Source organism: Girardinichthys multiradiatus, chromosome Y (genome assembly GCF_021462225.1).
Source record: "Girardinichthys multiradiatus isolate DD_20200921_A chromosome Y, DD_fGirMul_XY1, whole genome shotgun sequence".
Classification (NCBI taxonomy): domain Eukaryota; kingdom Metazoa; phylum Chordata; class Actinopteri; order Cyprinodontiformes; family Goodeidae; genus Girardinichthys; species Girardinichthys multiradiatus.
In genome coordinates, this window is record NC_061818.1 from 39,521,701 (window position 1) to 39,548,478 (window position 26,778).

General features: G+C 40.7%; 1 long non-coding RNA gene across 3 annotated transcripts; it reads left to right on the top strand.

Moving 5' to 3' along the window:
• Window positions 1-13,054: 13,054 nt before the first annotated feature.
• LOC124864635 lies at window positions 13,055-20,324 on the top strand. 3 transcript variants are annotated; one of them, XR_007037330.1, is made up of 11 exons: window positions 13,055-13,202; window positions 14,370-14,420; window positions 14,506-14,700; window positions 15,079-15,317; window positions 15,433-15,545; window positions 16,384-16,449; window positions 17,561-17,808; window positions 18,011-18,150; window positions 18,798-18,936; window positions 19,256-19,367; window positions 19,505-20,324. It is a non-coding gene; the product is annotated as an uncharacterized LOC124864635 (long non-coding RNA). The 3 variants fall into 3 exon arrangements; XR_007037328.1 differs by having other exon boundaries at window positions 16,384-17,808; XR_007037329.1 differs by lacking the exon at window positions 14,370-14,420 and having other exon boundaries at window positions 16,384-17,808.
• Window positions 20,325-26,778: the final 6,454 nt, after the last annotated feature.

The window sequence follows — 26,778 nt, forward strand, 5'->3', positions numbered from 1 at the left end:
TGGACGCAAGAAGAAGCTGTCTGAAAGGGATGTTCGGGTGCTAACCCGGATTGTATCCAAAAAACATAAAACCACGGCTGCCCAAATCACGGCAGAATTAAATGTGCACCTCAACTCTCCTGTTTCCACCAGAACTGTCCATCAGGAGCTCCACAGGGTCAATATACATGGCCGGGCTGCTATAGCCAAACCTTTGGTCACTCATGCCAATGCCAAACGTTGGTTTCAATGGTGCAAGGAGCGCAAATCTTGGGCTGTGGACAATGTGAAACATGTATTGTTCTCTGATGAGTCCACCTTTACTGTTTTCCCCACATCCAGGAGAGTTACGGTGTGGAGAAGCCCCAAAGAAGCGTACCACCCAGACTGTTGCATGCCCAGAGTGAAGCATGGGGGTGGATCAGTGATGGTTTGGGCTGCCATATCATGGCATTCCCTTGGCCCAATACTTGTGCTAGATGGGCGCGTCACTGCCTAGGACTACCGAACCATTCTTGAGGACCATGTGCATCCAATGGTTCAAACATTGTATCCTGAAGGCGGTGCCGTGTATCAGGATGACAATGCACCAATACACACAGCAAGACTGGTGAAAGATTGGTTTGATGAACATGAAAGTGAAGTTGAACATCTCCCATGGCCTGCACAGTCACCAGATCTAAATATTATTGAGCCACTTTGGGGTGTTTTGGAGGAGCGAGTCAGGAAACGTTTTCCTCCACCAGTATCACGTAGTGACCTGACCACTATCCTGCAAGAAGAATGGCTTAAAATCCCTCTGACCACTGTGCAGGACTTGTATATGTCATTCCCAAGATGAGTTGACCCTGTATTGGCCGCAAAAGGAGGCCCTACACCATACTAATAAATTATTGTGGTCTAAAACCAGGTGTTTCAGTTTCATTGTCCAACCCCCGTACATACAACGTATAAAGACACAACCTTTGATTTGCTGACAATAAATCAGACTAAACTATTCCTGATTTAGGTCAGATTGCCAACATTATTTCTATTTGCTCAATGCAGAAAAATGAGGGAGAGAACTTTTTATCACTTTCTTTAAAGTCAAAAGTTTACATACATCAAAGATTACTATGGCTTTAAACAATAAATTTCAAGGCTTGGATGATGATGTCATGACTTTTTAGGTTTCTGGTTGGATAATTCACAACATTTGAGACAAATGGAGATTCACCTATGGATGTCTTTCATGGTAACACCTTAAGCACGCTGCCTCTTTGTGAGAAATTATGGAAGAATAAAAAGTGTGCCAAGACTCAAAGAAATTTAAGATTTTTTTTGGACCTCTACAAGTCTGGTCCATTAATGGGCCCAATTTCCTCACGCCATTGACAGCTTTAGAATGTCCATTTGTTAGGATTTGAAAACTTTTGTATTGTTTATCACTCATGTCTGCTCTAAGTGCTTTTCCCTCCTACATGCCACAGAAAGGGAGATGGGGGAGACGAGTGAGTTATGCTTTTCTGTTCAAGTCCCCACTCCCTCTCTGTTTATAATCAAGACACATGAACCCTAACCTTTCTGACCCACACACACACGCACACACACACACACCCTGAATGTTTGTTGAACTGTGTGTGAACCAGCATGTATAAATAAAGAAAGAGGGGTGCCAATACTTTGTAGTCTGCACTGCAATGTGAGCTACCCTTGCTGCAAGTAAATCTGACTGTATCGTTCTTGGCTCTGAGTTGACTGATTAATACCTAACATTAACTTGGTCCTTCGAGTGGAGAGATTTCAATAACCTTATTTTCTTTGCTTTAACAGTGACTCTCAGAGGATCCAGAGAGTCACCAAGAGGTCAACTCCGAGGTGAGACAGTTTTAAAATAGAATAAGCTCTAAGATAAGAAAAAGTCGTTGGTAGTGTCTCGCCGTAAGGAGACAGCAATTGGATAGGTTTTATTTCGCCGGAAGGAAATAGCGATAAATTTTGGGTAAGATCTCGCTGCAAGGAGATCAGAAACGACTAGGTAGTTCCTCTGTAAAGGAACTGGATAATTTGGTTGGTAACATTTCGCCGTAAGGAAATGAAATTAAATGTTACATAATAAGGGAGCTCATAAACTAAGCTAGGTCCACCATACATATTGCTGAAGGGACATAAATATGTTAAAATACTAACTGTGTGAGTGCTGTTGTGTGTGTTTGGAGGACTAAGCATTTTTGGAAGAATCATAGCAAGATTGTGCTGGTCCTGTGTTTTCTATTGCCCAGATTAAAACTACGTACTGGTGACTTTGGGGATTCAGGTTGGATTTCATTCCAGAAAATTAACACCGCTGTGAACTAGTCGCAGTAGAAGGGCGTGTTAATGTCCTCCCCATAAGTCTCATGCCAGTGACCTTTTATCTGGGACATTCATACTATAATTGATCTAACGTGCCAGAGGAGCCGCAGGAGGGGACACGGACGCCTGGCCAGCCTGAGAGTTGTCCTCAGTCCACCTCCATTTTACGGAGGGGAGTCCTAGTGTCCGCCTGCGGCTTCTGGCCGATTGGATCCGAACTATTTGTCTACAAATATATCTGGGTGAGAAGTTGCTCTGTATGATATAATGTATATTATTATTATTTTTTTATTTTATTACACATTAACCATCATCTCCTAAAAAATGAAAGGAAAAGGTGGGGATGATTGTGTTAAATGTGCTTTAATTTGGGAAGATAAGTTTGGTTTTTCACAGAGTGGAAATTTTAGGGTAAATAAGTTAAATAGTTTAGATAGTTTCAAGTAAAACAGTTGATGGATGGAGATGAGAAAAATAAAAAACATAAGAAAAAGATTAAAAAGCACAGAGTGCATCAATTAAGATGTTAAAGAGTTAAAACTTTCCTGCAGGAAGTTTCGTTTGTCTTAAATATTGCGATCAGTCGGAAAAGAAAGGAGTATAGTGCATGTTATGGTGGACAACTGACTGACTGACTGATAATATTTCTGTGTGCAAAATCTGAACCTATACTAAACTTTTTCTTCTGCCTCTCTCACACACACACACACACACACACACACACACACACACACACACACACATATATGGGATTTGAGTTCAACATCTGCGTTTTTGAGTCTGGACTTTAGAAACCTGCCCTTCATAGCTTCTCCACCAGAGACGCTTCTCCAGCACGGCCTGAAAGAGAGAGACCCTGTCTGTCTGTCTGCTTGCTGCAAATCACAATGTGAGTTTCCACCAGAACGAAACTCAGAAGAAGTCTGGCCCAAACCCACTGAGATGGACAAAGATCTATGCTCTTTGCCAGAGCCAGAAGAGCGATACAATGGATTTATATTGAAAGCACATCTTATGCGGGCAGAAGAGAAACAGGATGGAGCAAAGTTCTTTCTCCCTCCTGGAGAAGATAAAGTGGACAAAGGAGTGAATGTCTCACCAACAGACCTGAAGGGCCTGGTTGTTTTTTGGACTGATAGAGGACTGTGTGCCATGACAGTCTGACTCTGGAGCGATTTAGAAACTGATGGGGGTAACGTACAAACACACACACATTTGCATAAATCTTTTCCTATTTTCTGCAATGAAGAACGCTTATTAACCGCTGCTCATGTTACGCTTGCTTGACGTTGACAGATATAGCGGGTTAAAATATTATTTTAGGGTTAGAAAAGTATCTTTAAAAGGGTGATAATTTAACTCATTTGATACTTTCCAGTTAATTCTTTTAGAGAAACAAGTTCTCTTTCGTCGTGGAATATTCAGGGTCAATTATTATAGTTATTAAAAGTTATTAAAATGCAGAGGAAGTTACAACATCTCCAAAACTCAGCAGTAATCATGTGTTTCTATGTTATTCTCAGGACAGATCTCATGAAGGAGCATTTTTAAAACCCAGTGCATGTGTAAAACCTGATGGGTTTCTCCTTCAGGTATTATTTTCTGTTGTCAGAGTTTGTATCCCATAAATCTAATGGGTAGAGACCTCATTAAAACAGGCTTAGTTTTACTGCAGATGGTCTTCATGCAGTTTCTGACACAATACTTACAGTTTGGTGCAGTTTATGTCCGCAAGTGTTAACTGACGCTTATGGAAAGTACAAATTCATTGTTTTTCACAGCAGCTGATGGGAAGAGGTTATATTAGGTTTTTTTCTTCCCTCTTCTGATTTATGCAGCATGTTGATTTATACTGTACCTTATATCAAGTCCTGACAAAAACTATGAAAGGTTTGGTTCTGCAGGTTCTTTTTTCTCCCTTTGGAGAAGGAAAGGAAACCTAATCAGTTCTGTGTTGCATAGAAATATTAAAACACTTGTTGTTTTCTAAGATATAACCAGCTAAAACATTTAAAAATTTTTGAGAGTAATTGGTTTTGTTAAACACATTTTCCAAAAAACAAACCTTTAAAATGAGAATGAAAAAATTGGGTTATTTTTGAAGGTAAGAAAGAATCTGATTGGACAGTGATACCACACAAAAATTAAAATAGATCTAAGCCAATGATGAGTTCCAGTCATTTAGTGGCTTTGAAATGCAATAATACTCAAAATTTCTACTCTGGGGACACAGATTGGGGTTGAAGAGTTTTGTTTTGGAACCAAGGTTAGGATTTTTATAACGGAATAAAGACAAGTAAAATCCTTCATTTTAGGAAAAGAAAAGAAATAAAGGCTCTCTCAACAGTAAGAGGATGGTCGGCTCAAACTCCAGTCTCCTTGTTTGATTTCTTAGGGTTTAAAGATTAAAAGAATACATAGGAGTACAAAGGTACACAAGGTAATTTCAGATTACTAAATTATAAAATATTGGAACATTTATCAGCATTTGGATTATTAAAGAGGGATTCTAGTAATGATTTTCTCCCCAACTCTGAAAATTTAAATAGCCAAATTAAGGAAAATTATGTCTTCCCTTTGAAACACTATGTGGAAAAAAGTCCTGTTTGGAGTCAAGTTTCTTATCTTAATTTCTGATTAAGTCAAACACTGCAGTTTTTGTTTTGTTTGGGTATAACATAAAAATGTCAACGCTGACTTAAAATACTTCTTTGCATTTAACCTGAGCAGAGAAATTCTTGAATGCAGCTGCGATCAAATTGAGCCAAACAAAAAGAGAATTATAACAATAACTCTCAGGATTGTAGGTATTATTACAGAGTTACAGTATAAAGAATTAGCAAAAGGTTTCAGCATCAGTGAATTTGGATTCATTTAAGAGAAAACTGTTGCTGTGCTTCTAAATAGTTTGAGATTTTTTGGACTATGTGCACTCATTTTTAAAAAGGATCCTGAAGATTGTCATAACAACATTGATCACTTATAGCATTAAAAGATACGGTTGAGAAAACATATTCTGAAAAGAGATTGTTCAAAATTTGTTTTAATTCTTGAAGCTTCAAATTTGGCCATTTGTTTGTCTTTGATGTTTTGTCTTTGTTTTGTTGGTATGAATGTTTGATTATATGTTGCATAAAACAATAATCCATGTTTAGAATAATGTTTCTAAATCCAAGATTGATTAAAACTTTGAGTTTTCAGGAGAGTTAAGAAGCAGCTTGTTTCTGAGGTAGGTGCATGTTAACAGTTTTGCAGTTTAAGTTACACTAATGTGGGATGGGATGAAGAAACTGTGGTCCCGCCCATAGGCTGCCAATCAGAGGTTAGTTCTGCCTGACTCTGCCCACCTACCAGGTTGGTTCACACCTTTGTTGTCATGGTAACGCTCAGCACCTCCCTTCCTGAGTTTTAACACTGTTTATGAGACAATAGAATCAAAATGCTTGTAGTGATTGTTGCCTGAATAACATGTTTTTTTGTATAATAATTAAGGATGTAGCATGACTTTTAGATTGATGTGTTTTACTATTAAAAGGTTAATGAAATAGTTTAAACTAGTTTGAAGAATTAGTTTTGCATACAGAATCATTGGTGATTTATTAGATTGAAAGTTTTCCCTGGTGCCATTAAGCTAACTGACAGTTCAAGATATGCCAAAAGTCGTCGTCATCGTCTTCCGCTTTATCCGGGACCGGGTCGTGGGGGCAGCAGACTCAGCAGAGACGCCCAGACGTCCCTCTCCCCAGACACCTTCTCCAGCTCCTCCGGGGGGAGCCCAAGGCATTCCCAGGCCAGCCGAGAGACATAGTCCCTCCAGCGTGTCCTGGGCCGTCTCCTGGGCCTCCTCCCGGTGGGACGTGCCTGGAACACCTCCCGAGGAAGCCGTCCAGGAGGCATCCAGTATAGATACCCAACCCACCTCAACTGGCTCCTCTCGATGTGGAGGAGCAGCGGCTCTACTCCGAGCCCCTCCCGGATGGCCGAGCTCCGAGCCCTATCTCTAAGGGAGTGCCCGGCCACCCTACGGAGGAAACTCATTTCAGCCGCTTGTATCCGTGATCTCGTTCTTTCGGTCATGACCCAAAGTTCATGGCCATAGGTGAGGGTAGGAACGTAGACCGACCAGTAAATTGAGAGCTTTGCTTTTCGGCTCAGCTCTCTCTTCACCACAATGGACCGGCACAGCGCCCCCATTACTGCGGCAGCCGCACTGATCCGTCTGTCGATCTCCCACTCCATTTTTCCCCCATTTGTGAACAAGACCCCGAGATACTTAAACTCCTCCACTTGAGGCTGGAACTCCCCTCCAAACTGAAGAGGACAAGCCACCCTTTTCCGGTCGAGAACCATGGCCTCGGACTTGGAGGAGCTGATCTTCATCCCAGCCGCTTCACACTCGGCTGCGAACTGCCCCAGTGCATGCTGTAGGTCTTGGCTAGATGGGGCCAGCAGGACCACGTCATCTGCAAAAAGAAGAGACGAAATCCACTGGTCCCCAAACCAGACCCCCTCCGGCCCTTGGCTGCACCTAGAAATCCTGTCCATAAAAGTTATGAACAGGACCAGTGACAAAGGGTAGCCCTGCTGGAGTCCAACATGCACCGGGAACAGGTCCGACTTAGTGCCGGCAATGCGAACCAAACTCCTGCTCCGCTTGTACAGAGATCGGATGGCCCCTAGTAAAGGGCCCCCGATTCCATACTCCTGGAGCACCCCCCACAGGGCATCACGAAGGACACAGTCGAATGCTTTCTCCAGGTCCACAAAACACATGTGGACCGATTGGGCAAACTCCCATGAACTCTCGAGTACCCCGTAGAGGGTATAGAGCTTGTCCAGTGTTCCACGGCTGGGACGAAAACCACACTGCTCCTCCTGAAGCCGAGGTTCGACTATCGGCCGGACTCTCCTCTCCAATACCCTGGCGTAGGCCTTACCGGGGAGGCTGAGGAGTGTGATCCCCCTGTAGTTGGAACACACCCTCCGGTCACCCTTCTTATGTAAGGGGACCACCACCCCAGTCTGCCAATCCAAAGGCACTGTCCTCGTCCGCCACGCAATGTTGAAGAGACGTGTCAACCATGATAGCCCCACAACAACCAAAGACTTGAGGTACTCAGGGCGGATCTCATCCAACCCCGAAGCCCTGCCACTGCGGAGCTTTTTAACCACCTCGGTGACTTCAGCCTGGGTGATGAAAGAGTGGCCTCACCGAACTCCTCCCAGGTCCGAGTTTTTGCCTCTGCCACCGCCCGGGCCGAGGCACGCTTGGCCCCACGGTACCCGTCAGCCGCCTCAGGAGTCCCACAAGCCAACCACAGCTGATAGGACTCCTTCTTCAGCTTGACAGCGTCCCTTACTGCCGGTGTCTACCACCGGGTTCGGGGATTGCCGCCGTGACAGGCACCACTGTCCTTATGGCCGCAGCTATGGGCAGCAGCATCGACAATAGATGCGGAGAACATGGTCCACTCGGACTCTATGTCTCCAACATCCCTCGGAATCTGGTCAAAGCTCTCCCGGAGGTGGGAGTTGAATACATCCCTGGCCGAGGGCTCCGCCAGACGTTCCCAGCAGACCCTCACTATGCGCTTGGGCCTGCCAAGTCTGACCGGCTTTCTCCTCCTCCAGCGGATCCAACCAGGTGGTGATCAGTGGACAGCTCAGCCCCTCTCTTCACCCAAGTGTCCAAAACATGCGGCCGAAGGTCTGATGATATGACAACAAAATCGATCATTGACCTCCTGCCTAGGGTATCCTGGTGCCAAGTGCACTGATGGACACTCTTATGTTTGAACATGGTGTTCATTATGGACAATCCGTGACTAGCACAGAAGTCCAATAACAAAACCCCGCTTGGATTCAGATCGGGGAGGCCATTCCTCCCGATCACGCCTCTCCAGGTGTCACTGTCGTTTCCCACGTGGGCGTTGAAGTCCCCCAGCAGAATAATGGAGTCCCCGGGAGGGGCACTATCCAGCACCCCCGACAGGGACGCCAAGAAGGCCGGGTACACCGCACTACCACTCGGCCCGTAGGCTGAAATGATAGTCAGAGACCTCTCCCCAACCCGAAGGCACAGGGATGCGACCCTCTCATCCACTGGGGTAAACCCCAACACGAGACGGCTGAGCTGGGGAGCAACATGCAAACCCACCCCAGCCCGCCGCCTCTCCCTGCGGGCCACTCCAGAGTAGAAGAGAGTCCAGCCCCTCTCGAGGAGATGGGTTCCAGAGCCCACGCTGTGCGTGGAGTCGAGCCCGACTATTTCTAGTTGATATCTCTCGACCTCCCGCACAAGCTCAGGCTCCTTCCCCCCCAGCGAGGTGACATTCCACGTCCCTAGAGCCAGCCTAAGCATCCGGGGATCGGGCCGCCGAGGTCTCCACCTTCGTCCGCCGCCCAATCCTCTTTGCACCGGTCCCTCACGGTTCCCCCTGCAGGTGGGGGGCCCACTGGGGGATGGTCTCGCGTCTCTCGTTTGGGCTTGGCCCGGCCGGGACCCGCGAGGAGCAACCCAGCCACCAGGCATTCTCCGACGAGTACCGACCCCAGACCTGGCTCCAGGGTGGGACCCCGGCTCCGCCGTACTGGGCGACGTCACGTGCCTCGATTTTTTAGTTGTCATGAGGGGTTCTTGAACCGCTCTTTGTCTGACCCATCACCTAGAGCCTGTTTGCCATGGGAGACCCTACCAGGGGCATTTAAGCCCCAGACAACATAGCCTCTAGGATCATTCGAGCACTCGAACCCCTCCACCACGTTCTGGTGGCGGTTCAAGGAGGGGTATATACCAAAAGTAAGGAATATATTTTGATAAAGAATCAGAGCTATGATTTTATACTTGGTGGGAATTATTTATTAGATTAAATTTGTAGAGTGTATGCATCAGAATTACATTAGATTTCCTTTAATCTAATACTCATCTTCATACAAGACAAATCAGGAAGATGTGTGACTTCTTTCTAAGTGAGATATTGATGAACTACACAACAACTGAAGTTTGTGTTTTGTTGTTAATGGCAGTTAGAAATATCTGGATTTTATTTATGTTGCTTTCGTTAAATTCATAGAGACACATAGTTATGTCAGAATTCATTTCTTTGGTTCTATGTAATGTGATCTTGGTTACTAGAACATTTTTGTTTAAACCTTTTGCTGGATTGTCGCATGGGTTGGACCCTGCGCCAGAAGAGGGGAAATGTCAGAATAAAGTAACATGGGGATATTGCCAAGATCTTTTTTATTCCACATCTTTGTGTGAAGATAGGATGTTGTTTTACTGTCAAAACCTGTCCACTGTGTTTTCTCAAGTTTCACAGACGGTGAAGGCTGCATTACCAGAAACAGCCACTTTCCACCCTCCAGTCCTTTATTCCTGGCGACTGGATTCTGCTCAGAGAATCTAGGAGAAAACACTGGAAGTCCAGGGCTGGAATGGCCCATATCAGATCCTACTAGACAGCCAGGAAAGCTGCAGGAAAGCTCCAGCTCCTCCAGCTTCATCTGGTTTCCAGGACAAGTCATCTTCCAACTGGATCATCCACGGCCTGAAAGGTGTGAGGACAGCGAACCACCACAAGACAAAGAACTGTAAGCTGATCACTGGCGAGTGATTGAAGAGGTGGTTGAAGAACACTGTTTCTTACAAGGGCACAATAATCCCTTGGGCAGTGCAACGTTATTTCAGAATCTACTTAAGGCCATCGCATTGCCTGAAAGTTAGAAATCATAAGGTCATTTGCCTCACTGCACACACACCACAGTGAGAGACACATAGGAAACATACAGGGAAGACCTCTACACATTTACACATAACCTTTCTCTGGATGATGGACTGGTGACGTCTGCAACAGAGAGACAGTCAAACATGCGCCATGATGCTTATTCTTCTTAATTTCTTAATATTTGGTGGCTACTAGGGGCTCCTTTGCCTGGACAGCGAGGGTCAGCCAAATTCTTTCTCCCACTTTGACAGCGAAACTGACTCTGAGGAGGAAATCTCGGATGCTTTTATCTAACTTTCATGGTTATTGCTTGATATCTATCATTATGGTACAAATTTGAATGTGTTCATTTCCACCGTTGTTTAGTTGGATTATGGAAGCCTAACTTCCAGCAGGTTAGAGTTCCTGTTTCTAAACATATTTCTAGAGGAGCTTCCTACGACCGCCCACCTGTACCAGACTGGTAACAGGGCAGCTTGAAGCCACTCAGGAGAGACAGCAGGATTTTTGAGTTTTGTTCATAATTTGTTTTCTTTGAGAAAAAAAAACTGTTTGCTTTCAGTACCAGAAGAAAGGACATTCCACTTCAAGGTCATGATGCAGTTATATGGAAGATGGTCTGTTCTGATGCTAATGATTGGTATTGCAAGTATTTTATTACTCTTGTGTTCATTTGGGCAATGGTACAAAGATAATGTGTGGTTAATCTGAGTAATTATGCCAATAATACTCATCAGCTGATTCGAAGAGAGATTCATCACTTTCCTGACTACCATGATCATGATGATAATGTCTGGTGGCAACTGATGCATCAAACTGTGAGGAAGATAAGAAATGACAGTTGCTATGTTTGTTGTTTGATTCCACATGTTATTAATGATCAACCATTTTTAGTACCTGTTCCTATTGATACTACTTTCTTTCCAGATAGGCAACATAACCAGTTGGTGGAGGTTATTTTTCCTTGGGTGAGGAATTATACTGTAAGGCAAAGCAGAAATGTTAGTAGATTTTCTAGTGAGACTAATTTAATATGTGCTATTACAGGAATTCTTTATAGATTTTGGGGTAATAGGAATCAATAAGATATCCAGATATAGGTACAGATATTTGTATCGCACAGGTCGAAAACACATCTTATTTCCTTGGAAAGACAGAAGGTTGCAAAACTATTATATCTGTTTCATGTGCTTTAATCAACAGACATAAATTTGAGTCATGTCCTATCAGAACTGATCCTTATACTATTTCAGGACCTTCAGCCCCAGATCCCTTTGTGTTAACTTTTAATCTTACAGCCGTACCAAATGGAAGTAAATTGTATGACCAGGCAGGTAAATTAACCAGGGTTCTTGTTACTTTTCCTAGTAGAGATGGGTACTCATGTATGGAGGACCGATCCTGACAAAATAAAAAATAAAAGCAGAAATATATATATTTTGTTTTTCCCTTTCCTTACACATGCCTTTTTTCTTTTGACATTTCCTCGTCTCTCTTTTTCCTTTACCGCATGCATTTCTGCTTCATTATGCAAATGAGGAGGGCTGCCTTCTTCTCTCCAGCTCCTCTCCTATTGGTCAATATACAGGAAGGAGGAGGATCCATGTGCAGGCCGAGGGTGTGTCCCAATTCAGGGGCTGGATCCTTCCAAGTGCGTTACTTGTGGGCTGATTACGTCACAGCGCGGCGCGTTAGGTCTGTCAGATGCTGCCGACAAATGTGTCCTTCTTTTGCCCGACTTGTGAGTATCCTTCGCGGTCCATCATTTCCCATGATTCATTGCGGGTCGAAGCGGTTTGGTCAAACAGGGGCAGCCATGGCGGACCACAGTGGCAAAAGCTGTGAGTAAACTGTGAAAAATGACACTTTCTGTGACACAAATGAACTTTTACAATGTTTTTCAGTGCGGAAATATAACTTTGTAGACGTGAAAAATCTGCTTGATTCATCAAGACATCGCTTAATTTCAAACGTGCTCCGACATGTTCGGAGTTTTCCGCTCCCACCGTAGCAACTGCCGGCTTGCTTTGTCAGCCCTACCGGCGGTGCTGCGAGCTAGACCCGGTAGAGATCTGACCGGACTATCAGCACTGAGTTCCTGCTGCCAGTCATCACAGTGAACGTTAAACACAAGTGATTTATAACAGTTTATGTTAGTATTATTTTAATGTATTGTGTCATTTGTTCATGTAAGTCGATTTGACATTACAGGTGATATTAAAGATAACCTGAATAAATGGACGATTTTATATAATCCTACCATATCGCTGGAGAGTGTGATTGAGAATAAATATGCTTTTAAATATGCATTTTTGATGAAGAAATGTGCTATATGTGTTTTTAAAAGTATATTTATAATTCAGCTAGCATTATAATTTGTGATTCCAGGTACAGTTGAAGAGAAATATACTTTCAAATGCAAGCAAATCTCAGTAAAGAAGTGAAAAGTTTGAAAGAGTTTGTTTTAGACAGTTGCATAGAAATATTTTAATATGTTCTGCAAATTAAGACAAATGTAAAATTTAAAAAAATACTTTTTTTTACACTGATATTAAGCAAGATTATTATTTTTTTTTTGGTATTTTCATATTTCTTTTAGGGACAAAGGAGCAGATAGGCCAGTTTATGAAGCTCAGGGGTGAGAATGACCACCTTTTTACTGGAGCTAAAAACTCAGCCACCGTGGCTTGGAGGTACAATAACAACATTCTTTACAGTCAGTTTCTGTCCAGTTTCAAAAACTCCTGTCATTTCTTCATGTAAGTCAATTTGACATTACAGGTGATATTAAAGTTAACCTGAATAAATGGACGATTTTATATAATCCTACCATGTCGCTGGAGAGTGTGATTGAGAATAAATATGCTTTTAAATATGCATTTTTTTTCTTTGGGCATCTTTTTCTACTTTTTTATTATATTGACTGTTGGCAAACAACTGAAGTAAGGAGTGTGGACCACATGACTCTTGACAAATATAGTTATGGAGGGAGCGGAAACACGGTCTGTGTCGGAGTTGTTAAGGAAAGCTGCAAATAGATTGGACGAGTTTCATCTTGGTCAGCTTTGTCGAAGAATTTATTCAAATTGTCTTTTTTTTTAGCATCTGCCGGTTCAACTCCACAAGCACAAGGCCCCACCATAAGGCCAAGGAGCAACACAAGTAAGAGTTTTTTTTTTCCTCGTCATTGTTTTACAAGCAGAACATTAGTTCTTGTTTTAATGTTTGTAAGTCAACAGCCTACGTACGTGTTTTATTGTGTTTTAATGCTTCAGTTGGGGATTTTATTTAGCCTACGCTCACCCATTGGTATACAATAATGAAACGTCCCAGATGTTATCGTTTGTGACAGGTAAACATTTTTTAAAAGGGTAGACTGTTACTTTTAGCTTTGGGAAAAACCCACGATTGAGCACGTTGCGCACAGTTACAGCTACAATACAGAGGAGCTGTCCTTGCATAGGAGGAACAGCTGCTGCCATCTTCCAAAAGAAGAAATAGAAGAACATAGCGGGAACTGTTCTGTTAAATATGTGAAAATCTTTTTCTGTTGCTTGAATAGGGCTGAGGATAAAGGTTTTGCTCGCTTTAGGAATCGTTGCTAGTGTTAACGTTTACTGTGCCTGGAAAGCAAAATAGGGCCAGGATGCGTTGCTTTGCTGAAGATGAAGACTCAAATAAAATATAAATGAAGGCTGCAACATAAGTGAGACTGTGTGACAAATCATCAATCAAGATGATTATTAAAAAGGAGACCCTCATCGACTTAGATCTGAGTTGCTCTCACTTAATTTTCTTTGTTGTTAAATTTACACCAAATGTTTTAAATGAAACCATCACTGTTTTAATGTTGTCATTATATCCTTCTAACAATTCATCTTTTTTGTTTTATTCTGACGTGGAAATTTCCTCGTAATTCAGAAATCTGGTCACCTTAATGTAACAGTTACATCCAATGCTCTAATAGTAAATAGTGCACTGCTGTGTGATGGACTTGAAGTGTTCAGTCTGAACTGATAATGGTCTCATTTAAATGGTATTATGACTGACCAAACAAACAAAAACAAGGATTTTAGGCAGCAACTTTAAATGAGCTTTAACACTTGCAAGGTGAATGTAGCCTTGTATATAACTTAAAAGTATAATTTGTCTATTTGTAGCTTTGACAAGATAAAACATTCACTGATGGTGAACAGAGATCTTATAAGTTTTAAATCTGATACATTTTAAGCTATGTCCATATATTCTTTTACTGCAGGCTAGGGTAGCTTAAAGATAGAGTTGTTTACACATTTCTACACTTTTACATATGTGTCAATATACTCACAGTCTCAACCACACCTCAAATGCCAAATGTTGCAGGACAACATCCTGTTGATGGTAAGATAATATATATGCAGAAAATATTTTCTTGATTAGACATATAACTGTGGTGCTAGGTACATTTCACTATTTCCATCCACAGTTGAGGTGTCAAGACTGTTTGCAAGCAGATCAAGTAGAAGGCATCCAAGACGCAGCAATGCAACTGTCAGCCACCTCACATATATACACATCTTTTGTTGCCTTGGGCGAAAAGATTCAACATTTGTTCCAAGGCGACCAGATAAGGACCGTCTTCATAGGGCAGGACTGGGTGAGCGGCGCATATGTTTCCAAGGTATGTTATCTATGTCATTGTTGCTTGAACTATTTTGCTGCTCTAACACTGTAGAAAAAAATGTATTGTATTGTATGTAACTGTATGGTAACACATACAATAATTCTGAGGAAAATGTTGGTAAAACGTTCGGAAGCTCTTTCTGAATTATTTTAAACATTTACTGCTTTTTCTCAGTTTTTTAGAGCACCCTGTGTAGCTGTGCACTTCCACTGCAATGTCTTTTCTCCTTCTTAAGCCACTTATTTTAAACCTTAAACAGATAAAGATAATATTTCTTCTCCTTTTCTTCAGTGGAATTCAAAGACTCCAATGATAATAGTTTGTTGGTCAAGTGGTATTTCTTAATTGTGTGTTTATGTGTGCATTATTTTTCAGGTGACTTTCGCAGCTGTCAGGAATTAACAGATTGTCTTTATCAAAACTTTCCAAAGTTGAGGAATGCAGGTGGCTATGAGTTGCTCAAAACTTCTGATAACACAAGGAACCGCCAGCTTTCTGTTATACAGTGCCCAAATGAAGGGTACACTGTGCAATATTTGAAGGAACCCACCACTATGATTCACCACTCTACAATTTACATCCGCCCTCTACAGTGCAATATCAGCTTGGAGCAGGTAACTCTATCTGCTTTTAGCCAATCGTTTGCTGTTATTTGCAACTGTGTCAAACACAAACTCTGTTTGTGTGCGTCTTCAATCTTTATATATATTTTTTTACTTTTACACGTAGGAAGGGACTGAGGGACCTCCTAACACATATATTGGACCACTCACACCATGTCTTCTTTGTGGAGCAGAAATTCCTTTTTCACAGATAAGGCAACACAATCAGTCTTATTTAAGGTACTGATCCAAATCTAAAGTTCTCATCTGTACACTTAGTTTACTTTATTAATGCAAATGGATTAAATCTATGTTGTTCTTGTCCTGACATAGTACCCACTTAAAGAACTTTACACTTGAGTCACATAAACACATTCACAATTACATTCATACACAAATAGGCAAATCGGTAGGCTTTACTCCTTCCAGTGAAGTGATAAATAATTAACGGCTGAATCAGAACGGATGTTATTTGGTCAAACTCATATTTACGTATGGATGGTTAGTTAACTTTTATAATGCAAAGTTTCATTCCATGGATAGGGTATAACTTCTGTATCCAGAATAAGATGTGCCTACAATAAATCCATGGCTAATAATTGTTTTTTATAGATAGGTGGTGCACATAATCTGAAACCATCACATAAAACACACATATGGTCAAAGTATTATCAATAACTTAAATTGTATGTGGGCCAGCATCTTGTTTGTGATAAATCTTTCTGTTTATTTTCATATTGAAATGTTTGTATTTCATGTTAATAAGTACTTCAAGAATCAGATGCAAATTGATTGTTAAATCGATTCTAAAGGCTATCACAGGATGACAGGGAAAAACAGGCTGAAAGTGAGAAGGGAGAGGAATCTTTCCCTTCCACCAGTGGGGCAACTCGCAGCTCCTCACGGCACCAAGTTGCAGATATAGTGGTGACACTGGAGACAGGTTCAGATCAGGGTTTGTACAGTGATATCTGCAGCCACCAGCAACGTCTGTCCATTGCCATTTCAAATTTAAACCAACCCATTTGTGTTAAAAATATTTTTTGTAACGCGTGCCATGCATATGTTTTATCTTTAGCTGGTCCTTCAACTGATCTAAGCACACAGCATAATCCTCCAGATATTCAGAGGGACATCAGAAATGGTAAGTACCATGTACAGGTTAGAATTAGGACTCAAGTTTATTACTCAATAAACACGATAGAACTCTGTTTAAATCCATGGCCACTAGGGTGCCACATAATGTTGGGCAGCTGCTTTCCAGTTATCTCAATTATGAGATCTGCATCTCGCTATTATGGGTTTCTCATTAGTTAACATCAAGATCTCGTAATTATGACAGTTGTTCTTGTAATGACAAGGTTTTTGTAGTTGTTTATTACTTTGAATCCTATGCGCTTCTAAAGTTAGTAGTAAAGGTGAGACATGAAACTATCTTTGAAAACACTACTTTTTCCTGTGTGTGTCTGTGTTGTCAGAAAATAAATGGAAAACCGGCATGGTTGTATGTTTCATAAGTTTTGCTTGTTGAACAGGAGATAGGCACCATGTTTCAAAGTACCTTCTTTGGATGAAGCAGGTTTAGAAAATGGTTGGTTGGAATGGATGGTTGCATATAATTTTGATTTATTTCTTTTTTTTGTATATAGATTCAGAAATTTTACTGCACTAATCAGTTTGTATACACTTTTTTGATCATGTTTCTTTCAAGCTTGGATTACAGAAGTAGTTCCAGCTAAAGCGTCTGAGCTGTACATTGAGTCAGTACGTGAAGCAAACAAGGATAGAGAAAGTCTTTCATTTACCCTGAGTTTAAGGGATACCCTGAAGGAAAGGAACCGTGCCATTGTGAGATTCTACAAAAGGTCACGGGTGCAGTGGACTAACCCACTGCAATGTCATCTCATAGGTAAAACAGTCATTTATTTAAAAAAAACTCTGTCAACTCCTCCAACTGCCCTTATAAACCACACTGTTTTACATCCAAAACGAAATTAGTCCAGTCTTGACTCTTCAACTGGATGGAGACATAATGTTGCGCAAGATTTGGCTTTCATTTTTGGAGGTGATGCTGCCATTGGAGAGGGTGTTAATAGACATGTCCTTTTAATAGTCATGTCAAACCTTCAGAATGGATTCTTGCTTGATGACGAAACTGGTATGGTTATTCATTTTTTCATTTTCTTGAATTGGCAGCTATGGAGATTGTTCAGAAAAACCTGTTTATGTTAATATTATCAATTGTTGTTTGACAGATGTGAAGACATTGCTGTTTGAAGGTGAGCTGGACCATCTCACTCCTTCTACATCGAGGTTGCTTCTAGAAAGCGACCTTTTTGTGGTGGCGGGTCGCATTATCGGCCACAGCTTTCTGAATGGTGGTCCTCGTCTGGTTGGCCTCAGCCAAGGAATCATCCATGTGCTGTTTGGAGGGGACCCAGAAACAGCCACTGTAACTGAGTCTGATTGTGCAGACCAAGATGTCCGTGAGGTCATAACAATGGTTTGTAAATTTTCAGTTTTACTTTGACTATGCTACAAGACCTACAACAAAAGATTTTCTTTTTCCATGATATTGTTTGTAAATGTCATGAGAAACAAACTCTTTCATTTGCAATTTTTTTTAATTCTTCAGATGTATTTGGGGCAATTTTTTGGTTTGCATTTGTATCATGTGATGTCATACTGTTTTATTTATCCTACAGTGATTACTTAGTTACAGGGAACCAAGGATTTGTCAGAGGAGGAGAAATCCATGGTTCTCTCTTTGACGTTGCCATGGGATCTTCCTGGAGTTACAGTCAATAACAGACATTGGCTCGAAGAAAAAATACTCCTCCATGCTGTAAGTTATTATACCTGCAGAAACAATATCTGATGAAAGGTCATCTATAATTTCAACGCAAACTGTTAAGGTGAATATAGACTAGTACTGTTCTTAAGCCATCACAATCATGACTGCCCCACCTGATATATCTACATCTGAATGGTTTTAAGTGTGGAAAGATAACAAATAGTTTGACAGAAGGCGAATTATTGCGAGATTATTTTTATTTTTCAAAATGGCAAAATCAACATCTTTATGGTGCCCATAGAAATAGTCAATTCTATATTTTTTTAATCAGAGATTCCAAAAATCAACTCTACAACTTTAAAAATCCACTCAATAAGCTTTGTGATGTTAATTTTTATAACAATGAAAACAAAGTTTTTAAACAAAAGCATTTTATGATTTCGTTTTTTTTTAAAAGGGTCATTTTATTTCAAGCATTCAGGACCTTATTTGAAACACACACCCCAGAGCTTGAGAATACGCTGAACTTTTAAACGTGAATCTATTGAACGCTATGAGTGCAGGACTATACTGAGCTTTATAATTGTAAAAAATACTGCAACTGAAAATAAAAAATGAAAAACTACCCTTGATAAGGTTTGTTTGTTTATATTTTTTCCCAAAACTTTGAATTATTATTATTTTTTTTCCATGTGTAGGTTTTGGAAAGAACAAAACAACAGGTCAAACAAATCCGAAGAGGGCTGAAAGACAGGTGTGTGGGAATTTTTTAGTTCCAGGCCTGATGCTGTACCAGTACTTTTTCCAAGGGCCAGAGAGGCAGAGATAACACCACAGGTAAGTTTCCTTTGCAAAGATTAGAAATCAACACTGCATGCAAATATTCATTCTTACTGTATGCCCACATATGCAGGTTAGTAGGTGGAGATAGTGCCTACATCCAGCGGTTGGGGACACCAGGTGGTGTACACTTGAGATTGCTCGACAGTACATCCCAGTGCATGCCAAAAATGTACTCTTGTATTTCCTATGTCTGTTTTTCAATTTTGGACTGAAAGACAAACATTTGTATGCATCAAAAGTTCTACCTTAACACTGTTTATTTTTTCTTCAGTTACCTACATTCCAATTAATTTGCATTGCAATTTTTTTGTAGATGGTAATCAATAACATAAACTGGCCTAAGGATGAAGATATAGATGAGGACACACTCTCGTTGGAGGATCACTGTTTGATCATGAGCTTCCTCCGAAGATTCATAGAAAATGGTAAGCAAAGATTATACATTTTTCAGTACTCTTCATATATGCTTTTGGAAACTGAATTATGCACATGTAAATTAATCTTGCTAATGTATTGATCAGACTCCCTGTTAACATAATACATTCCTTTGTGTGCATAAAAGGAACGCCAGACAGGCTCAAGAATTTACTAACATTCTGGACAGGCTGGGGTATGCTATGCTCCAATCTCCAGGTCGAAGTTATTGACTGCAGTCTCCCACAGTCATCCACTTGCTTCCTGACTCTGAAGCTATCCAAAAACCACAAAAACTATGAAGACTTCCACCAAGACCTTATGGCAAGCAATTCTTCGGCCTACTCTGGTTTTGGTCAGATTTAAGCCGGGCCATTTAAACATTGTGTAACAAGTTTATCAATTGCAGAATGTTCTATGTTGTTGGTTATCAGAATGACTATTATTAAACTGTTCTTACGGTTCTGTCTCTTGATAGACATGGATATTCTGGATCCATTTAATACCAAGAAGTAAGAGGATAATCTGCTTGTTAATTATGTACTTTGACAGTTCTCAGCATTGTTGTTCAGATCAACTATAAAAACACTTTCATATTATTGTAGGACATTTTCTGTTGATGCGTACTCATGTATTAGCTGTTATCTGGTTTCCCAAATAACAGAATCACCAACTATGTTCCTGAAAATGTTTGTTAAAACAATAAGAGATTAGACCAACAAAGTAATTACAAACTGTTAAATGTGATGTTATCAACAAATTCTTAATGAAAACTGAAATGGTATCATAACAGTGATTTTATTACAATATACAAATCTGTGTAAAACAGGTCAATGTTCAGATGTTTAGATACAAGATGTCTAACCTAATATATTGTATGTTCACGGCAAATATCGAATGTAACAGGTATACCACAATGTATTGTTCTGCTGTCCGAATTAAAAACATAAAAATTTGAAAGAAAAAAACGCCATTTCTATTACAAAGATCTAAATGTCACAACTGTTGTGCCAAAAGAGGCGCAGATGCATGTTGATGAGAAGCAACTACCATCACGAAAAAGGCATGTTGATACATTTCCAAAAAACCAACTTGCACCTACTCTGTAGCAAGAAAATCTTTGGTAACTGTAACCTAAATATTTTCAAATATTGCAGTCAGTACAACAATAGTCTGATGATAAACATTTATCACATTAGAAAACAAGCCAGTTGGATCTGGTAGTGTTTCAAATTCCATCTGAGTCAAAGGACGTGGAAACTCAACCTCTGGCACAGTCACCCCATCGTGATGGCGACCATATGGACTCTCCCAGTCAATTCCATGTTGGAGGTCAACCTATATAATATGAAAGCATGATATAAATTACATCCAACTTACATGCACTGTTGTGTGTTTGAACAAAAAAGTGACATACAATTTCACTTTGTTGAATGGCATTAATAAAACCCACCTGTGCAGGGTCGTGACCTTCACGTTGGTTTTGAGACCATAACCGTAGCGGTGATTGGTTCCCTTCTGTGCGTACTTTGTGGTTGTTCCAGCCATCCTTGAAAAACTGCACATGTCTGTTGATCTGAGGTAGAAAGGCCCAGTGTAACGCATACAAGTGCACCTCATTGTCTGTGTGAAGTTATCTGTTTTGTTCTGTATGGTACCTGAAATAAATAAGATCTATTAGAGGTTGCACTAGATTTATAAGCTTATGGTAAATTAAACTTAGCTTCAACTGAAAATAACAGAATTCTAGCCCGTTAACATCAGACAAACACTGTTACCAAGGTAACACTTGCTTATATCAGAGCAGAAATTAAAACATTAAAGAAGTTACAAAGCAACATTAGCTAAAATCACAAAAATGTGACACCTCATTTGCATAAAAAGCTAGAATTAGCAATTGTTAATGGATCGTTATAACCCACCTTTATCAAAAACACAGATGGATATCAATGTAACAGAAAAATAACTGTCACCCACCAAGCATTTTTATGAATCCATTTTTATGAACATGTAAACAATGTATTTTTATTAATTATTTTAATTAAATCATACAAACAATAAGTTTGACCCTTCAGAAGCAGAGTGACTTCATTTTCTTGACCAAAACAGTTTTATATGAGATGGTCGCTAAAAGACAGGGAAAATCTTTTATGCTTGATTTATGATGATTTAACTTGTTACCACTCTGACACTAATCAATAACTCCATAATTTCTATAGGCTATTTATTTTAATAGAGAATTTCTTTTTCTTTGTCCAGGAACTATCTTAAGTATTGTTCTTGTTTTTTGAAACAAGTGAGTCTGACCTGATAAGTTTATGGTTTCCATCTATGTGCCACAAACTGTTTGGAGTTGGAACAGAGTATCTTCTACGCTGAACAGTTCGAAGCTGGAATGTGCGCATCCAAATTCCCTGCTGGTCCACACGGCGCATTGCTTCTTGCACTCGTGTTCCTTGAAAATGAATTAGACCCTAATTAAAACATGTTTAATTTGGAGGTGATGAATAGAATGAAAAGAAAAAGATGATATCTACAACTGCAACAGGTGCTTCTCAACACCTTCATAAGCACAAGTGTTAGACTTATGGATATGAATACCTTGAGCATTCAGGTAGCCCAACATCATCTTGTATCCTGTATTGGGATGTTAACTTAAAATGTCTCGCACAACTCCATCCAGCTCATCATCTCCTATGTTGTTGAATAAATCGGATACTCTACGAGAAAAAAAAGACAATGTCTGGTCATTAGAAAACAACTGACTATATTTCTTTAACAAACACATAGGTTTTGACCATTCAAGTCACGTGATTAAATATACAGCAAATTTACATGCACATTTTACATGACAGATCCGAAATAGTCACAATATTTGCCGAACGTGAGGTTCACCACAGTGATGGAAAATTGTCCAAACCAATTTGTGACACTAATGTATTACACATTTTAAGAGAATTAGTACCATAAGAGCTATGTTGAATGCCGTGTAATGGTTGATATTAACACACATTTGTAATTATTCTCCTGATGCGGTCTCCACCGTTACACAAAATTTGTATATTTTAATATGTATGACATAGGTTATAATTCAAAACTTAATTATTCTCGTACGGGTTAAAGGCTTACCACTTAATAACTACAGGGGTTGGACAATGAAACTGAAACACCTGTCATTTTAGTGTGGGAGGTTTCATGGCTAAATAGGACCAGCCTGGTAGCCAGTCTTCATTGATTGCACATTGCACCAGTAAGAGCAGAGTGTGAAGGTTCAATTAGCAGGGTAAGAGCACAGTTTTGCTCAAAATATTGAAATGCACACAACATTATGGGTGACATACCAGAGTTCAAAAGAGGACAAATTGTTGGTGCACGTCTTGTTGGCGCATCTGTGACCAAGACAGCAAGTCTTTGTGATGTACCAAGAGCCACAGTATCCAGGGTAATGTCAGCGTACCTCCAAGAAGGACGAACCACATCCAACAGGATTAACTGTGGACGCAAGAGGAAGCTGTCTGAAAGGGATGTTCGGGTTCTAACCCGGATTGTATCTAAAAAACATAAAACCACGTCTGCCCAAATCACGGCAGAATTAAATGTGCACCTCAACTCTCCTGTTTCCACCAGAACTGTCCGTCGGGAGCTCCACAGGGTCAATATACACGTGCTGCTATAGCCAAACCTTTGGTCACTCATGCCAATGCCAAACGTCGTTTTCAATGGTGCAAGGAGCGCAAATCTTGGGCTGTGGACAATGTGAAACATGTATTGTTCTCTGATGAGTCCACCTTTACTGTTTTCCCCACATCCAGGAGAGTTACGGTGTGGAGAAGCCCCAAAGAAGCGTACCACCCAGACTGTTGCATGTCCAGAGTGAAGCATGGGGGTGGATCAGTGATGGTTTGGGCTGCCATATCATGGCATTCCCTTGTCCCAATACTTGTGCTAGATGGGCCAAGGACTACCGATCTACAGATCTAAATATTATTGAGCCACTTTGGGGTGTTTTGGAGGAGCGAGTCAGGAAACGTTTTCCTCCACCAGTATCACGTAGTGACCTGGCCACTATCCTGTAAGAAGAATAGCTTAAAATCCCTCTGACCACTGTGCAGGACTTGTATATGTCATTCCCAAGACGAATTGACGCTGTATTGGCCACAATTGGAGGCCCTACACCATACTAATAAATTATTGTGGTCTAAAACCAGCTGTTTCGGTTTCATTGTCCAACCCCTGTATGTGTACATTTGAACACATAACAGATGTTCCGTTACAATTTGTAACTATAATGAAATAGAAAATACTACGGAGTTCAAAGTAGCAACAGAAACACCACACGCACTTACCTAATACCATAGTCTGCCATCCGCCGGTGAACTGTTCTTTCACAGACCCAAAAAATTTCTGCAATATCTGTAACTGTCACACCTGCAAGCCAAAACGATTCCAAGGCCTCAGCGGCCAGCAAATATCCAGGTATCCCAACTGTTCTTGTGTGGTACACAGACTTGTGCAAACGACACGCCACCTCCTCCAAAATCTGGAGAACTAATGGGTCAGCTTCATTATCTGTGTCTGCAGATAACTGGAGCAGCTTCTCATGCAAAATATCTACACAAAACAATAAATAGTCATCACTGACAGTATTGCTTTCGGCTAAGCTAGCAAGGTGACTTAATTCTTGTGCAATTGTCTGAGACATCTAGACCTTCACTTCCCCTAAAATTAGGCGTTCTCCAGAAAGGCCAAAAGCGCTGGCATGCACAATCGATCCGCACACGGGTCCTGCTCTGCTGTTTATTGACCAATAGTATAGGAGCTGGAGAGAAGAAGGCAGCCCTCTCATTTGCATAATGAAGGAGAAAGGCATACGTAAAGGAAAAAGAGAGACGAGTAAATGTAAAAAGAACATTGTGTGTATATATCTATATATATATATATAGAGAGAGATATATATACAGTGAGGAAAATAAGTATTTGAACACCCTGCAACTTTGCAAGTTGTCCCACTTAGAAATCATGGAGGGGCCTGAAATTTTCATCTTAGGTGCACGTCCACTGTGAGAGAAATAATAAAAAAAATAAAATCCGCAAATCACAATAATTATTATTAATAATAATTTATTTGTGTGTTACTGCTGCTAATAACTATTTGAACACCTCTGAAAATCAATGTTAATATTTGGCACAGTAGCCTTTGTTTGCAATTACAGAGGTCAAACGTTCCCTTAAAACAAGTCAAAATGAGGCTCAGTATTGTGTGTGACCTCCATGTGTCTGTATGACCTCCCTACAACGCCTGGACATGAACAAAGGCATGTGTAAGGAAAAGGAAAAACAATATATATATATATATATATATATATATATCTGCTTTTATTTTTTATTTTGTCAGGATCGGTCCTCCATACTCATATCCTAAGAACATGGTTTGGATGTGTGGAAATAGATCATATCTTTATCTGCCTGCTAATTGGTCTGGAGTATGTTCATTTACTACCTACAGTCACAATTTATAATAGCTAGCTTTCACATGACGTCACATAGCTATGCCGCGAGAGCGCGGAATGCAGATGGAGGGCAGGAAGTGAAGTAGCCGAGGATTTGCCGGCTGTAAACACGCCCATGTTTTGTGCCGTTTACGGCTGCTCCAATCGCTCCAGCAGAGAAAAGGAAAAGCATTATTATCGAGTGCCAAAGGTTGTCATTCATAAAGGTGAAAGATGTAAAAAAATAACCGAAAAACAACTTAAAAAGTGGATTATAAATCTACATCTGCGGTCGGGAGGAGCAGAATCTGCTAATGCGAGTGTCTGTAGTGACCCACTTCGTCAGTGGTAAGTAGCAGTCCAACTTCTTTTTTTGTGGTTCTGTTTACCATTAGTTTGTCGTGAAATGCCTATTTATGTAGTAATGATTGTTAAGTTAATGTAGCCGTAGAGAGGCGTTGTATGTTTGTTTTAGCCACTACTGCTAACCGCTAACATCTCCACTAATATATGAACATATGAACTAACACTCACCTTGGCAAAGACCAAACGATAATTATCGCGGAGCCGTTTGGTTCCGAGGTTCTGGACAAAAAAAGTTTTATGCCTCCAGACTTTTGTAGGCTGCATGGTGGCACAGTTGGTAGCACTGTTGCCTTGCAGCAAGAAGGTCCTGGGTTCGATTCCCAGCCTGGGGTCTTTCTGCATGGAGTTTGCATGTTCTCCCTGTGCATGAGTGGGTTCTCACCGGGTACTCCGGCTTCCTCCCATAGTCCAAAAACATGCCTGTTAGGTTAATTGGTCTCTCTAAATTGCCCTTAGGTGTATGAATGAGTGTGTGCATGGTTGTCTGTGTGTTGCCCTGCGATGGACTGGCGACCTGTCCAGGGTGTACCCCGCCTCTCGCCCATAGACTGCTGGAGATAGGCACCAGCTCCCCCGTGACCCACTATGGAATAAGTGGTAGAAAATGACTGACTGACTGACTGACTTTTGTAGGCTTCCATCTGCTGTTTAGTGTAGTAAGACGTTTGAAGTGCCAGATAGTTCGTGATATCAACAGCCTCGATTGAAGGCAAATCTTGAGGTTCTCTCGAAAACTCACTCATCTTGATGAGATTATGGGTCACATTCAACATATCTGTGATTTAACTGTTTGTATTCTCCTGGAAACTGGATCTAAATCCCTACAATACGGACTCTCAGCAACGGTTGCCTCCTTTGACATTTTACGTCATGCCCTCTTCGCGCGTCATCAAAATCACGTGACTGAAACCCGGGAATTCAATCAGCCCATTATTAGAGAGGAAAGTTTCACTGTTCTGACCAAGGAGCAACAAGCTCTTAGAACGATGAGTTTGCAAAGTAGAATGGCTTTGGATTATCTGTTAGCTGAGAGGGGTGATGGTTTTGAAGAATTTATTTTTCTTTTAATTGTGATTACCTTGTAATCAGAAGAAATGAGTTGTAATGGACATTCTTGTATTAAGTGCTCTAAGGTGTTCTAAAGTGTTTGACCTTTAGGTTACCTCTCTTTCTTCAGAACATCTGTGTTAGAGGAGGAAGCTGTAAAAACCAGGATCAGATGTTTAATGGTTAAAACCCATTCCTTTTGGGTGATGTCTCAGGAAAAGCAGATGGTCTGTTACCTCTGACCCGAGGAGAGTTTAGGGCCATAAAGCATAAACTATTTTAAGTTGAGATAACACCCACATACTCTTTAAATACTGTGTGTAAATGTTGACACAAAGATAGATGACTATGAAGACACAGAAAAGGTTTATTCTACCGAGCTACAAAATAAAGACCACTACTCCTATGATGACATGTTGTAAATTAAAATATCTTAAGACGCCTGAGTGAACTCATAATTGTACTTCATAAAATGCAGAAAATCGAAAGAAGTTGCTATTTAAGTGAAATGAGAAAAAGT